Source organism: Podarcis erhardii, assembly GCF_964252035.2.
Source record: "Podarcis erhardii genome assembly, chromosome: 5".
Classification (NCBI taxonomy): domain Eukaryota; kingdom Metazoa; phylum Chordata; class Lepidosauria; order Squamata; family Lacertidae; genus Podarcis; species Podarcis erhardii.
In genome coordinates this window covers 85,765,627-85,780,468 of record NC_138509.1, presented here as the reverse complement: position 1 = coordinate 85,780,468, position 14,842 = coordinate 85,765,627, and the positions used below count along the sequence as shown (strand labels likewise).

Sequence of the window (14,842 nt, the reverse complement as noted above, 5' to 3'; positions counted from 1 at the left end):
GAGGGAAGCAATTCACAGCAGGAAAATTGGTGATGGGGAAGGCTTATAATGCAACACTTCCCACCTGCTGTTTCTCTGCTAAAAATGGGATCATCCCCAAGCAGTTTTTCTTCAGAAAATAGTTGTTTCCAGATGAAGGTTTAATATTGCAAATGGGTTGTTCAGCCAGCACAAACTGGTTTTAGGACAGCAGGTTCTTTCAACTTACCAAATTACTCCCTGGAAAGGACAGATCTAGATTAAATTGGGAAATATGGGCTGGCATTTTGATGCCAACAGCATTATGTGAACACTTATCTAGGCCCTCAGGGTTCAAAGGGCAGTGTAACCTCGTCAAGCACAGGGAATCAGTTTAACAGCAACAGAGTCATAGAATCATAGAGTTGGAAGAGACCACAAGGGCCATCGAGTCCAACCCCCTGCCAAGCAGGAAACACCATCAGAGCACTCCTGACATATGGTTGTCAAGCCTCTGCTTAAAGACCTCCAAAGAAGGAGACTCCACCACACTCCTTGGCAGCAAATTCCACTGTCGAACAGCTCTTACTGTCAGGCAGTTCTTCCTAATGTTTAGGTGGAATCTTCTTTCTTGTAGAGTCCCCTAAAGAATCCTGGAAACTGTAATTTGTTAAGGATGGTAACCTTGTAGAGCTACAATTACCAGTATCCTTAGCAACTACAGTTCACAAGATTCTTCATGCAACTTAACATGGTATAAGAATGCCTTAAAGGTATGGTGTGAATGATACAAACTGATGTGGAGACTAGGTCAGACAACAGTACAAGGTCAATAGTGCAGGGTCAAATTAATTACAGTGGTACCTCAGTTTACAAACTTAATCCGTTCCGGAAGTCTGTTCTTAAACCGAAACCGTTCTTAAACCGAGGCACGCTTTCCCTGATGAGGCCTCCCACCGCTGGTGCTCGTCCACCGTTCAGATTCCGTTCTTAGACCAAGGTAAAGTTCGCAAACCAGGACACTACTTCCAGTTTTGCGGAGTTCGTAAACCGAATCGTTCATGAACAGGACTGTTCTTAAACCGAGGTACCACTGTAATTACTTTTACAATCCACTGATACTCAAACAAAGTACAGTCAAACCTCGGTTGTCTAACGAATATGTTCTGGAAGCCTGTCCGGCTTCTAAAATGTTTGACAACTGAGGCATGGCTTCTGACTGGTTGCAAGAGCTTCATGCACTCAAATGGAAGCCACATCAGATGTTCAGTTTCCGAAAAGCATTACAGAACTGGAGCATTCACTTCTGGGTTTTCAGCATTCAAGAGCTGAAATGTTCAAAAATGGAGCCATTCGACAATCGAGGTTTGACTGTACAACACAGCCAGGAGGGGGAATTGGGGACAAGGTGCCAAAGTACCAGGAACCAGTCCTGTTGGCAGCAACAAGGCAGCTGAAGAGAGAGACCTCTCTGGTTTCCTAGACCACACCCTAACCCCAGTTACTGGTAGTGAAGGGGTTCCAGGGATTCCTTACTCATGAGCCATGCAAGAACTCTGAGCCTATCAATGCATGCTATGATATTGCTCTTCAGGCCCAGGCCTTTTGGCACCAGCGTTCTCCAGAATTGAAGGGTGGATCCAACACTTCCTCTGACAGCTTCATGCGTTCTTCAGTCGGAAGGCTCCTCAAGGGGATTCTCAGCACTCAAACCTGTGGGGTGTCCAGTTTGGCCTCTGACGTGTCAGTGTTTGGTACCAGGTCAGGGCTAGGCATGACAGCAGCTAAACTGACCCGGTGAAACAAATTCATTTCTGCTCTATGGAATGTCGTGTAGGAACCACAGCAATCAGTCAAGCCAAAGCTTGTGCAAAAATGCCATTGCTGAATCACCAAGCCTGTTGTCGTGAAAGTTACAGCCTGCTTGAATATTCTTGCAAAGGTCTTCCCATTTGGTACTCTCAGAGACAGAAAAAGGAAATTGCACAAGGCACAGATTGGACTTGCCTGATATACTTTGCTGTTACAAGCAATTGCATTATCCAAGGTGTGGCTCAAACACAAGCTTCCTTACTGAGAGTCCTCCATATTGGAGCAGCATTGTAATTAGGGGATTTTAGGCTCTGGAGACTTAATAGTTTTACAGCCCCAACCCCACCCGCTTTTAATGGTATTGCGTATTGCATAAGTCACTTCAAAATTTGGTAAACAAGTTCTCAAAGGAGAAATAGTTCAAACTTTACCTGACTTGAGAAACAGGAAGCCTCCTTGTTTGCATTTACAACAACAGCCCCTCTGTATGCTAAGCATGATGTAACCCAAACCAATTCATATTTTCTCAGAAGGCACGCGAAAGAAAGATGGCTCTGAAGCAGAAAAGACTTAAATATTAGTCCCATAGTGCAGATGTGAAAGAGAGAAATACTCATGCCTAAGGCCACCTAGTAAGTCCTTGTGAACAATTGTTAAGAATGCACCACCTGGCTCCGTTTATACAAGAACAAACACCCTTGTACACTTAAGTGAATGACTCCCAAATAATTAAATACTTGTTGTGGGGTGGTGGGGGCGCCAGGTCAAGGACAGACCGGAGGAGGCCACCAGCAGCTACTGGAGGTCCTTGGGACTTAGTTCAGGAGATCTCAACACCACTGTGGGACATCATAGGAGCTGGTGGAAGAGGGACCATTGGAAGAGCAGGAAGACAGCACAGAACACCAGGAATACAGGGAAGAAGAGATCAAACAGCCTTCCAGCACAGAGGGAACTAGAACCCTGAAGGAACATGACTATTTGCTATCCCGACTCTCTGAGAGCCAGGAGGAGGATTAGGAGGGCAGAACAACTGCCGTGGCTGGTACAAAGGAGTGCAGGATTGAGAGCACATGACTCACCACCTGAAACCAATTAAGAGTCAACACTTGGAACCAATGGAGTCAAAACTCAGGTGGTGAGTCTCCGCCCCATCAACTAAGGTGTGCTGGTCCAGGGGGGAGGTTACCATGGGGCGAGGTCCAGGACCTGAGTTGAGGGTCGGCAGACAGTCCTCCACAGGCGAAGCAGGGTCCACAGCGAGAAGCCGGGCAAGGACAGGAACTCTGGGGGAACAGGACTGGATGCTGGCCGAAACAGCCCTTCAACGACGTTGCTCCCACAACCTGGGACCGGGCTGACTGGCCTTTATCTTCTCTGAGGCCAGGGGCGGTCCCGGCCCCCAGGAGACCCGCCTCTCCTGGCCTTAATGCGAGCACTCCTCCTGGAAGAAACCAGTTCCCTCCACCTCTCTGCCCTGAGCCTCTGCAGCTCAGGAGAGGCTGGAGGGTTGCTGGACCCAGGGGGAGATTCACCTTCCCCTGACAGGGCTGGGAGAGGCACACCTGCAGGCACTGAGTCCTCAACCACCTCCGGAGCCAGAGTGGATTCACCTGATGCCTGCTCCTGAGGATCCGGCACAGGTGCAGGCGCTTCAGAATCAAGGCCCTGCCCCAGTTCAGCCGGCCCTGGAGGCGGGGACTCCTGTGCAGGCTGGGATTCCTCCGGTTCAGCCTCTGAATCGGATTCCCAGGCCATCACATAAGGGCTATATAAGAAGAGAGTAACTTACCAGGGTGGATGCTTGCTTGACATGAAGGTTGTACAGGAAAGGGAGAGTAGCAGAGGCAACAGTGACAGAGGGAAGCGAGGCGAGTATTGCCTGAAGAGCAGAGGTGTATGTGGGTCGTGCCAGGAAGTTGCTGTGATCCTGGACAGAGGAGGATGCGAAAGCAAGGAAAACCATTGTTGCCAACATGTAGGGACCACCCGTGTAGCTAGCTGGTGTATAGGAGCCACCAGCTGTGCTGCTGGAACTGAGAACACCCCTGGGATCAGCATGGCACATAGGCTGCTGACCCTCAGCACAGAGTGCCTGTGGGACACTGCTTCAGGGCACATAGCTATAAACATCACTGTTATTGTACCTGTGCAAATGCAGAGTGCAAATGCAATCTTCAAACATCTAAGCTTATTAGATAAAGGAAAGATCTATAGCTGTCAGCCGCAGCCCTCTGCATACCGACACATATACAAAAGCAATTAACTATACTGTAGACATAAAATATGAGCAACAAATCTTCCTGGTTCTAATTTCATATACAGAGCAAAGCTGAAATCTGATTACTTCTGAAGCTTTTCCTTTTGTTCAGATCAATCACTTTTACAGGGTTGTTGTAAGGATAATCACAAGATAATGTATCTGAAACACTTTGAACGTTGAAAAACAAGATATAAGTGCTAAGTAATGCCAAAATGGTATTTGTTCTTACTGGACTTCAAACCCATGTTATCAAACCAATAGATGGAATAATAGTTTGAACAAATAAATGGATTTTAGAGAAAATGGAGCAGGAGATTGCATAGTCTCTTTGCCCTTGCATAGAAGACAAAGAAATCAAATTTTTTTAAAGGAGGAAAGGTACTCTATCTCAAAAGGTGTGTTAAAAATCGACATTGAAAGTTTATTTATTATGAGTTGCCCACATCTAAGGCAAAGAGCATTATGTTTAAGAGGGATAAAGTGAGAACCTGGATCTCATCTCATCTCCTCCTACACTTATTTTTATCTTTTAGGTGGAGGCAACAAACAGAATTGTAACCAGGTCTACTCAGAAAGAAGTCTCATTGAATTCAGTGAGGTTTACTCTCAGGTCACTGGAGTTAAGACTGCAGCCTAAATGAGGGTAATGGATGCCCATTTCAGCAAAAAAATTATGGCATCTGCTAGACGAGACATGTGGCTCCGGAAACATGTGGCTTCTTTTTTTAAGTCATAAGACAAGGCCTGGGAGCCTTTGGCCCTCCAGACGTTGCTGAACTACACTCCCATCATCCCTGGTCAATGGCCATGCTTGCTAGGGCTGATGGGAGTTGTAGTCCAGCAACATTGGGAGGGCCAAAGGCTCCGCACCCGTCAAAATGGAAGGTCAGGCCATTTTTTCTCCTCATTAGTTGGCAAACCTATCCCCATTAGGCTGCCTGCTTTAAGATGAAAATGTAGCTGAATGCTAGTGAAATTATTGCTCTTTAGGTGACCCTGAAGGCACAAACAATGGGAAACTGCCCTGGGTTACGACTTTATATATTTTTGTACTCTCTCTCAAATGAGGTTTTGCTTACGCTTACTACTTTTGCATGAACCCATAGGGGGAGGTGGTGATTAAGCTAGAAAGGAAAGTTTATATAAAATCCCTGTTTAACCAGTATAAGATAAGATTCTGCCCCTAAGTAGCTCCTCAAAAATGTTTTAGGACCTTTCCTCACCATCTGATCTGGGGGGTTGAGGGTTGTCGCCTTTGTTGCTCACTTGATGTGTGCGGCCCTCAGCTGCTCCCTCATGAATGCCTTTCTGTTGTGTGAGGATTTGGCGCTTTCATACAGCTGTATTAGTTGTCCCTTCTTCAGGAGGAATATACTTCCTGAAGCCAGCGATGGCTAGCAGAGACTTGCAGTCAAATATTTTCCCATCGGTATGTAACTTTGCTTTATTCAGAACTTGCAAAGTTTGTTTTAAAAAGTACTTTGATATGTCCCAATCAGAATTTACTCAAGTTGTTCACCCCTTTACAAAACAAACCAATTCAGCTCACAGTCAGTTCACAGTTCGAGTCCAGCAATTTATTTTCTTTCTTTCTTTCTTTCTTTCTTTCTTTCTTTCTTTCTTTCTTTCTTTCTTTCTTTCTTTTCAGCATTCAGAATGTTACCAAGCTGCTGTGCTTAAGTATACTTAAGACTAATAAAATATCAAAACTCTCACACAGTAGAATGCGCATGGTTTAATACGTTTCCCCCAACAATAATGATCTTTGAACTTAAAGGTCCAAAGAATCTAAACTCTAAAACGTGTTTGTTTTTTTTAAAAAAAACATGTTAGAGAATTTATGTGAATATGAACTAGATATTGTACAAAGTTCTACCCAAAGCAAACTTATGTTTTGTTCACCTGGCAATTATGGGAACTATATGTTCAGTAGTAGTTCAGATTTTTGAACTAATTCAGTGAACTTTGTTAAACCAAATTGGTTCATTCCAAGCACTGATTTTCCTCACCTCTGCAGTCAGAGGCACCTTTTGAGATTTTGAATGCTCTGTTTCCTTGTAGTTGCACCTGGACTTTCTGTAAGGGGAGGAGTTATTTATATATTTTGTTGAATTTCAACTCTGTTCCTTGTTAGTTCTCATCAATTGTAATCACTCAGTTAAACACCCTGGTGGATTCTTTTGCACAGTTCCAAATTCCATAACCTTTCCAAGGCAGGTCTGTAAGGCATTATTTTCTTTACTCAAGATTAATCCACATCCGGAATGAGTATCAAGGTGCAAAATAGTTCTCATTCCAACATAAAAAGAATCTAGTCATAGCTAGCCAGAGACAACACTTTAAAAAGAAGTTTGCACAGTACTTGCTTTCTGACTTTACAGGATTCACATTTCCATTGTCAGGACCTGCACCACGAGCAGCTGTTTGGGCTCTCACTTTGATGAATGGGGCCAGATCCAGCAGGCCAGTGTCACTGGTGGTAGAGCAACAGGCCTCACTGTGGTGCAGCCAGATCCCATTGAATCAGCAGCTTCTGAGCTAGGCACCACGCAGCTGGGATCTCCAGAGACTCTAGGAACCATCTCCCGCCACACAAGAAACCCTCATCTTCCTGTTGAACTGGTAGGGTGGCCATGTGTTCTACTTTCACATATACTGGGCAGGCCCTGATCTTGCCATAGGATTGCCCCAACGGTTTATAGTACTTCCTGGTGCCAGCTATGGCTTCTATGGAAACAGAAGGGGGCATTAAGCACTGGAACACCCACTCGCCTGATTACTCTGCTCCAAATCGCCTCTTCCTGAACCCGATTTACTTTAGTAGAAGCAGACATTGGGATTGTGTTACATACATTTGCTTACTGTAGTGTGAAGTTTCCTCCTCTCTGTAATAACTATTTAGCATCGCCTGGAGAAAGCTTAATAGTGGGGTAGGAGAGCTGGGGGGAAATTCACATCTGGCAACCAATGCGTCCCTTTGGTTTCAGATCATATATGGGTAAAGGTAAAGGTACCCCTGCCTGTATGGGCCGGTCGTGTCTGACTCTAGGGTTGTGCGCCCATCTCACTTAAGCGCTGGGGGCCAGCGCTGTCCGAGGACACTTCCAGGTCACATGGCCAGTGTGACGAAGCTGCTCTGGCGAGCCGGCACCAGCACAGCACCCAGATACACCGTTTACCTTCCCGCTATAAAGCGGTACCTTTTATCTACTTGCACTTTAAGGGTGCTTTCGAACTGCTAGGTGGGCAGGAGCTGGGACCGAACGACGGGAGCTCACCCCGCCGCGGGGATTCAAACCACCGACCATGCGATCGGCAAGTCCTAGGCACTGAGGTTTTACCCACAGCGCCACCCGCGTCCCCCATATATGGGTAGACGAGTCTAAAAAATTTCATGGCCCTCTAGCAGCTATGGTGGCCCATTTACCATAAGTAATGTACTTTGCGTTAACTCTGGAAGTGTAAGCTTCTGATATTTATTTTGCTCTAGGCGGCTTAGTTTGGTCAGATTCATGTATACACTTCCAGAGTTAATGGTAGATACATTACTTTTGGTAAATGAGGCACCATAGCTGCTAAGAGGGCCGTGAAAATTTGTGTACCAGGCTTTTTAGGCTCGTCTACCCATATATGATCTGAAACCAAAGGGTTGCCAGATGTAAAAAAAAATTCCAGCTCTCCTACCCCACTATGAGGAGTGTGTGTGTGTACATAACATAACATAACATAACATAACATAACATAACATAACATAACATAACATAACATAACATAACATAACATAACACACATAAAACATAAAAATGAATATAGTTGGCAACACTGAAACTTCCAGGAGGACTGGGTCACCACCCTGTTAGAGGCAGCTCCACAGGTTATCTTAGTTTTTATTAGTACTTCAAAAGTTTTGTTTTCAAATGCCTGAGTTTGCTGGTTTGCAGTAAGCAGCAGCTACATTTTATCCAGTGCCCCCCTTTCTCCTTTGAGGATTCAGTTAACAGGTGTACTTTGATCTGTTTTAGCTGCCACGAGCCCACACCTATAGTAGGAGTCGCCCTCTGCTTTTAAGCAGTTATATATTTTAGCTGCCTGTGCCTTATGCTTTATTTTATTTTAAAAGCTGTGGAGCTATTTGGTTTCTTCTCCCCCCACCCTCTCTTCTACTCTCTGGCCAATGAACTTAAAAAGCCCCAGAAAAAAGAGTTGTCCCCACTCCCTGGAATGTTTACAATCTAAGCTTCACAAAGTATTTACTCCTTTGACTTATAACTATTGAGAACCTACTTGCTGAGACCTGTGGAGGAGGTGGTAAACAGGTGGTCAGAGCACCAGGCTGATGTGTGGATCTGTGCTCTGGTCGAAAAGGAAGAACACACATGTTAAAATCGTTGCGAAAATGCTTTTTAAACAATCGTTTTGAAAAATGCTTTGAATTTACTATAGCTCACAGTCTCCATCTAGTGTCACAATTGTATATTGCACTTTGCAACACATTCAAAGCGTTTTACTGTATTTGCAGCTGTATATCTGAGTCCCTAGTGGGATTAGGACCCAAAACAGGACAATTGGAACCACTCCCTACTCCCTGGTAGCTGGTAACCAGTTAAAGATACTGAACTGAGTTCCATGGATTGTGGTTGCTGCTCTAAAGACTGAGTTGACATCCTGAGCAGGGAAACACCATGCCTAACTGATTCCTGGGACAGGAAGATGTTAACAGAAATTCAATCTTTGGGGTGAAGGGAAACTTCAAGAAGTTTGGAAGAAGAAAGAACAATCTGTCTATTCTAGCTTTGAGCCCCCAATGTTTTCTATGGGACTTTCGAACCACTAAGCAGTCTTCTGAAGACAAACACTAGGACTTAAACCTGAACTGGCCAGCTCCATACAGGCAAAACCACTCCTTTCATATGGTGAGGTCCTATAGCCCTGTCTTTTGCATTTATTACTAATTGTTTCTCCTCTGATGGATAGACTAAGCTGAAGTAACAGACTTAATGCATTTCTTCCTGAACAATTTGTTAGTTTTAAATTTAATTTTTCTAGATATAGCACTTGATTATATGTACCTATATATATATTTATATGTGAATGAATCTGTGAATATATTCTTATTATTATATTCTTTTTAGACCCAGTAGGTCAATACCAGATGATAGTAAACCTACAATTCCTATCTTTAATAGATTTGACATTATAGAAATGGAAGGGCCAGAGCCCCAGCAATTATGTCAGGAATACTAATAACACTAATGATATCAATCATACAAGTTGAAGTGGAGAGGAAGGTTTTAAAAATTCCATCTCTTCTCCAAGTGATAGGGTACTTCTTGCTGCACAATGTAATTTGGTGGCTGTAACAGTCCAAAATGTTTTTAAAGAGCTCAGAAACATCTCAAATAATGTAAACAGCCTGCTATCTGTGATAGCTCTGCATTCTCTTCCCAAGCCAATTACTGAGAAGTGGGACGGTATTGAAACATCATATAATAATGCAGTTGGTCAACCTTTCCAACTCTGCATAGTCAATAATTCTTCAATGGATCCAATCCTACTTCTCCAGGCTAACAAGGTACATCTAACCATTTATACTCAAAGGAATACATTCGGGAAAATTGCTTGCAAAAATGTGTTAATAGTCAAAACCGCATACAAAAGTGTGTTAAGAGAAATCTGCACTGAAATGCTGATGAATTTTCATGATTATTATTATTTAATTGCAAATAAAAAAATTAAAAATGCAAGGAACAGAAAGCCCTACACATGCAAATTAACAGTTTGTCCAGCCCTAGAGCGAAGTTCTACTCTTTAGGGTGCCATCCACTTCATTCTTCTGCCAGTCCATTACTCAGTAAGCATTCCATAGCCACTGAGCATGCTTAGCACTCATTTGGCTGTTTGTTTTTCCGTCTAAAGATGTTTGTGTTGTATTATTTCTGGAAACATAGAGATTCCCTCAGACCTGTCTGTTCTTATCTCCCTCTTGTTGATGAGTGGTGCCACTCTGGTTACATAAAGAACAGTGCCTTCAGAACATTAGAAACGGAGAATTCCATTCCCGTCCCCGCACTTATTTTTCAGGCATATTCAGACACATTTCATTCTGTTTGGGGCTCCAGATTGTAATCCAAAGAATCCAGTCTCATAGAATCGGCTCAAAGGATGGCTTCTGAAGAATTTGCACCCAGTGGAGTATGTCAGCAAAACACAAGGCTGCATCTCCAGAAATCTATCCATTATTTTGTCTCCCCACCATTCCCACTTACAAGGAATCACATGAAAACAGCAACTGGGATATCTGGTGAACAGAGCAAACCCTTTCATCTCTACAGTGGTACCTTGGGTTACATACGCTTCAGGTTACATACACTTCAGGTTACAGACTCCGCTAACCCATAAATAGTACCTTGGGTTAAGAACTTTGCTTCAGGATGAGAACAGAAATCGTGCTCTGGCGGTGCGGCAGCAGCAGGAGGCCCCATTAGCTAAAGTGGTACTTCAGGTTAAGAACAGTTTCAGGTTAAGAACAGACCTCCGGAATGAATTAAGTACTTAACCCGAGGTACCACTGTATCTGGAGGGAGAAAGCAGGTTATATACATTATTCCATCCTGTTTGGGATGGAAGGCATAGGATTTAAGTTTTCCTCTAAATAAATGACCAAGTAGCATCTTCCCTAAAGAATGTGATGTGCCAAATATGGACTTTGAGTGCCTGTGTATGAACTTGTTGGAAATAGAAATGTTGCTATGCTACAAATAAAATCATTCAATTGCTAATTTTTATTTTTTTAAAGACGCATGAAATTATAGCACCAACCACTGCCAGGCAACTCTGTTCAGAATGCTAATCTCCACAGCTGGCCAGTGCAAGGGTTCATGTGTATTGACAGAGGAACCTAATGGCTTGTGTGCGTGCAAAGCAGGAATCAGTAGCCTTCGTAAGCGAAAAAAGCTTTCAGTCACAGAGAAAGTGCACTGCTGCTCATAAATCTATTGAAGCCTTGAGTTAACTGCTACAGTAGGTTACATTTGTATTTATTTACTTATTTATATATATTAAATGACATCAGGCAGGCGTGTAGAATGTGAATTAGTGTTTTAATATGTTCTCAGTTTATTTCTTCTTTCATATTTTGAACGTTTTAAACAGTAGTTTTATGTTTGTTTTTTCCTGATTTTATTTTGTTGCTTTTGTAAGCTGCTTTGAGCTTCTTTTTCTATTTATTAAATTTGCATACAGCCCTTCATTCGTAGATCTCAGGGCGGTTCACAGCATAAAAATACAAGATTAAAAACACAAAATACATAATAAAAACAAGACAATAATCCCTCCCCACACCCTCCCACAAACACATTTAAAAGGGCATAGGACAGGGGTTGGCAAGGTTTACCTCGCCTGGGCCAGTTCACTCCAGCAGAGATCCCTCTGTGGGCCGCAATTTCCAGCGTCTGCGCAGACGTGATTTCCGGTGCTGCGGAAGCGAGTCCCCGTGCCACACTGCGTCGGTTTAGCGCAGCGGGCGGGGACTCACCGAGTGGGCAGCTTGGTTCGGGGACAGCTCATGGGTCAGTTAAACGACCCCCATGGGCCGCAGGTTGCCGACCCCTGGCATAGGATAACAATCAAGCGGTGTATAAATTTTATGAAATAAATAAAATAATAAAGCTGTTATACTACCTAAAAGTGGCATACAATAGAGGCAATTAAAATGTTGATGAAGATCCCTCAAGAAAACAAAATACAACAAATGTCCAAAGACCAGCAGAAAACAGGAGCAAAACCCTCAACGAAGGATGAGATTAGCTCCCTTAGGGAGGGACTTCCACAGCTTGGGGGCTAAAACCAATAACTTCTTGTCCTGCATTCCTGACAACTGCACTTCTGACAGTGTTGGGATGTGAAGCAGGACAGTTCTGTAGGTATCTGCAGTGAGGCAAGGTGATGTAGAAGCAGGCAGCCATTTAATAAAGACCCTAGTCCCAAACCATTTAGGGCACAGTGGCTAGCCTGTGGTCGGCCAAAGGTGAATCAACCAGCACAGATTATCTGAGCTGTAGTTCAGTAACATATCACCTCTAAGCTATAGTCCAGGTTAGCCACCCCTGGTTTAGGGCTTAAAAACTGACAAGCAGCGCTTCGATTTGGACTATGAAATAAACCAGGAACCAACAGATATCAAATAATAGCAGGATAACACACTCTGATAAACAGGCAGCTGTTAACATTCTGGCCATATCATTCTGCACCAGTTGCACTTTCACTTCAAAGGCAGTACTTTGATTTTAAAAAAATCTTTTGCAGATAATGTTGGTGTTAAGTTGCAATGATAATCATACTTATTAAGGCGTCCTTTTTCAGCCTTAGGCCCCCAGATGTTAAGCGAACCTGCAAGGATGGCTTTGCAACAGTGTGAAGCTGGGGTGTGATATGACAGAGGGAGACTGGAATGGAGTATCTTGAAAGGCATTGACTAGCTTGCAGACACACCAAATGGAAGCACCTCATCTGCAACAGTATGTTTCTGTACCACCTTTCTGTTTTATGAATTATTTGTAAATATGTGCAACAAAATGAGTCATATACTAACAGCATTGCAAATCTATCCTGAAGGGTTGCTAAACCTTTGGGTGTAGCTGTGTTGGAATGAAAAACTGTTAAAATACAATGTAAAAGTTACCAAAAAAAAAATTTATGTGACTTGCTTTATGACACTATTCGAGCCAGCGCCCTCTGCTGTCATCTGACACATTATACCTGTCTCATACAAAGGTGTCCTAGTAATTAGAATGCAGGAAATTGTTTTTCCCATGAGTGAAGTCTCTCAACAAAATCACGGCTTGTTGGCTGTATTCTCATGCATTTCAGCTTCTCCTCTACAGTACGGTATTGAAAGTTGTGGAAGCTTTGCAGCCGCTTTGCAAACCCTTTTAAAAATGCTAATAAACACATCTATCTCCTTTTGAGGCTAGTGCATTTAGCCTGTGCTTCAATTTTACTGCCCACCCCTCTTCTGTTGCTGGTGGGAATTACCAGCTTTGGAGGGAATTACTGGAGGGTGCCTTCAGGGGTGGCCCAAGACATTCTGCTGCTAGAGGCAAAGGCACTGGAGCTGCCCTCCACCCAGTCACCGCCTGGTGGCCACTAAAGGTAAAGCGACCCCTAACCATTAGGTCCAGTTGTGACCGACTCTGGGGTTGCAGCACTCATCTCGCTTTATTGGCCGAGGGAGCCAGCGTACAGCTTCCGGGTCATGTTACGCCGCTTCTGGCGAACCAGAGCAGCACACGGAAACACAGTTTACCTTCCCACCGGAGCGGTATCTATTTATCTATTTGCACTTTGACGTGCTTTCGAACTGCTAGGTTGGCAGGAGCTGGGATAGAGCAACGGGAGCTCACCCCATTGCGGGGATTTGAACCGCCAACCTTCTGATCGGCAAGTCCTCTACTACCAAGCATTTGCTGCTGCCTGGTGCTCCGCTCCTCCACTGCTACAGTCGCAAACCCACCCACCCATGGCTATGCACCCTTGAAGCCAGCACACCAGGGCTTCCCCAAGCAACCTTCATACATTGAGGAAGCAATGCAGTGGAGAAGGAGCAGCACCTGGAAGTGGAAAAGCAGGGGTGCGCAGCAGTGAGCAGCAGTTGGTGGCATGTGGCAGTAGCAATGCCACTCCTGGGAGCCTGCTTTCTCGAGGCCACAGCCTCACCGTGCCTCATGGACGAGCTGGCCCTGGGTGCTTTCACACTTTGTCTCAGGTTCAAAGTTATAAGGCACCAGTGTGCCTGCAGCCTTTTTAGCAAATAGGGCTGGGGAGCTGTTTTGGGTGGGATATTTGGGGGGGTGTAATTGGCCATTTAGAGGTTTTAGTTTGTTTAAGGCTTTTTGCTACCCTTTTCCCCTTTTGGTACTTTTGGGGTTTGGCAATTTTGGTAGCAGTTGGCTTGATAGGGGTCCTTGTACTTCTTGTTACGCGGATTTTTTTTTGTCACCAGGCACTTTTTGTTGTTGCTGGGCAGATATTTAGCATCTTCTGCCCTCTAGGTACTTTTAAGTTTGTTTCGGGCCTGTGGGTTTTCAGGCTTTCGACATCTGCTTTGTCATTGTGATCTTAACTGCCAGTTCATTTCCTCTGCAATTTTGAATTTGGTCTTGCCATTCTTTTTATATTGTCTTACCATTAATTGTTCTTTGCAGTTGTAATTGACCTTTTGCTTTGGCTCCTCAGACGAGAGGGCCAGCTCGAGTACAAGCAGCCTCATTTCCCTGTTGACTTTATCGTGGGCTCTATTAATCCCCAAAGGGTCAAAACTATGTGACAGAATTTCTGACCAGACAATTTTAACATCAGTCCAAATGAACCTGAGTCTGGGTGGACAAACATACTATTGGGCACCAACATCTTTTAAAAGTAGTATTGAATACTAGCACTTACCTGTAAGTAGTCAAACTAGGCTTGTACACAGCTGATTCCACACAGTTCTTCCCACCCTTGTGGTACAACCACTCTCTGCCTAAGCCTGGTTGAACTGCTATAATATTCAGAGTAAAACCAGCCCCCTTAGAAGTGCTACACATTAATCATGCACCTTGCAGCTATCTGGATTCTGCAGGAATGCACAAGGTTGCTGCATGCTTTGCAAAGAATTGTAAGTACACCTATTTTCTTCTTAGTAATCATCCTGGTGTTTCTCTGAGTTTTCAACAAGATGATGATTTCAAATACGCCTTCTCCCCTCAACTAGATGAAATAATTTTTACTGTTAGCAGTTAAACTGCAAGTAATTAGCTTTGTCATTTGTCC

At 44.0% G+C, this 14,842-nt stretch overlaps 1 protein-coding gene across 3 annotated transcripts in view; it reads left to right on the top strand.

The window, feature by feature from the left end:
• LRRC31 (leucine rich repeat containing 31) overlaps positions 1-14,842 on the top strand; it is a gene marked incomplete at its 3' end in the record, with an annotated part of 120,294 nt that overhangs the window by 28,935 nt on the left and 76,517 nt on the right. The gene's annotated exons all lie outside the window — the stretch shown is intronic.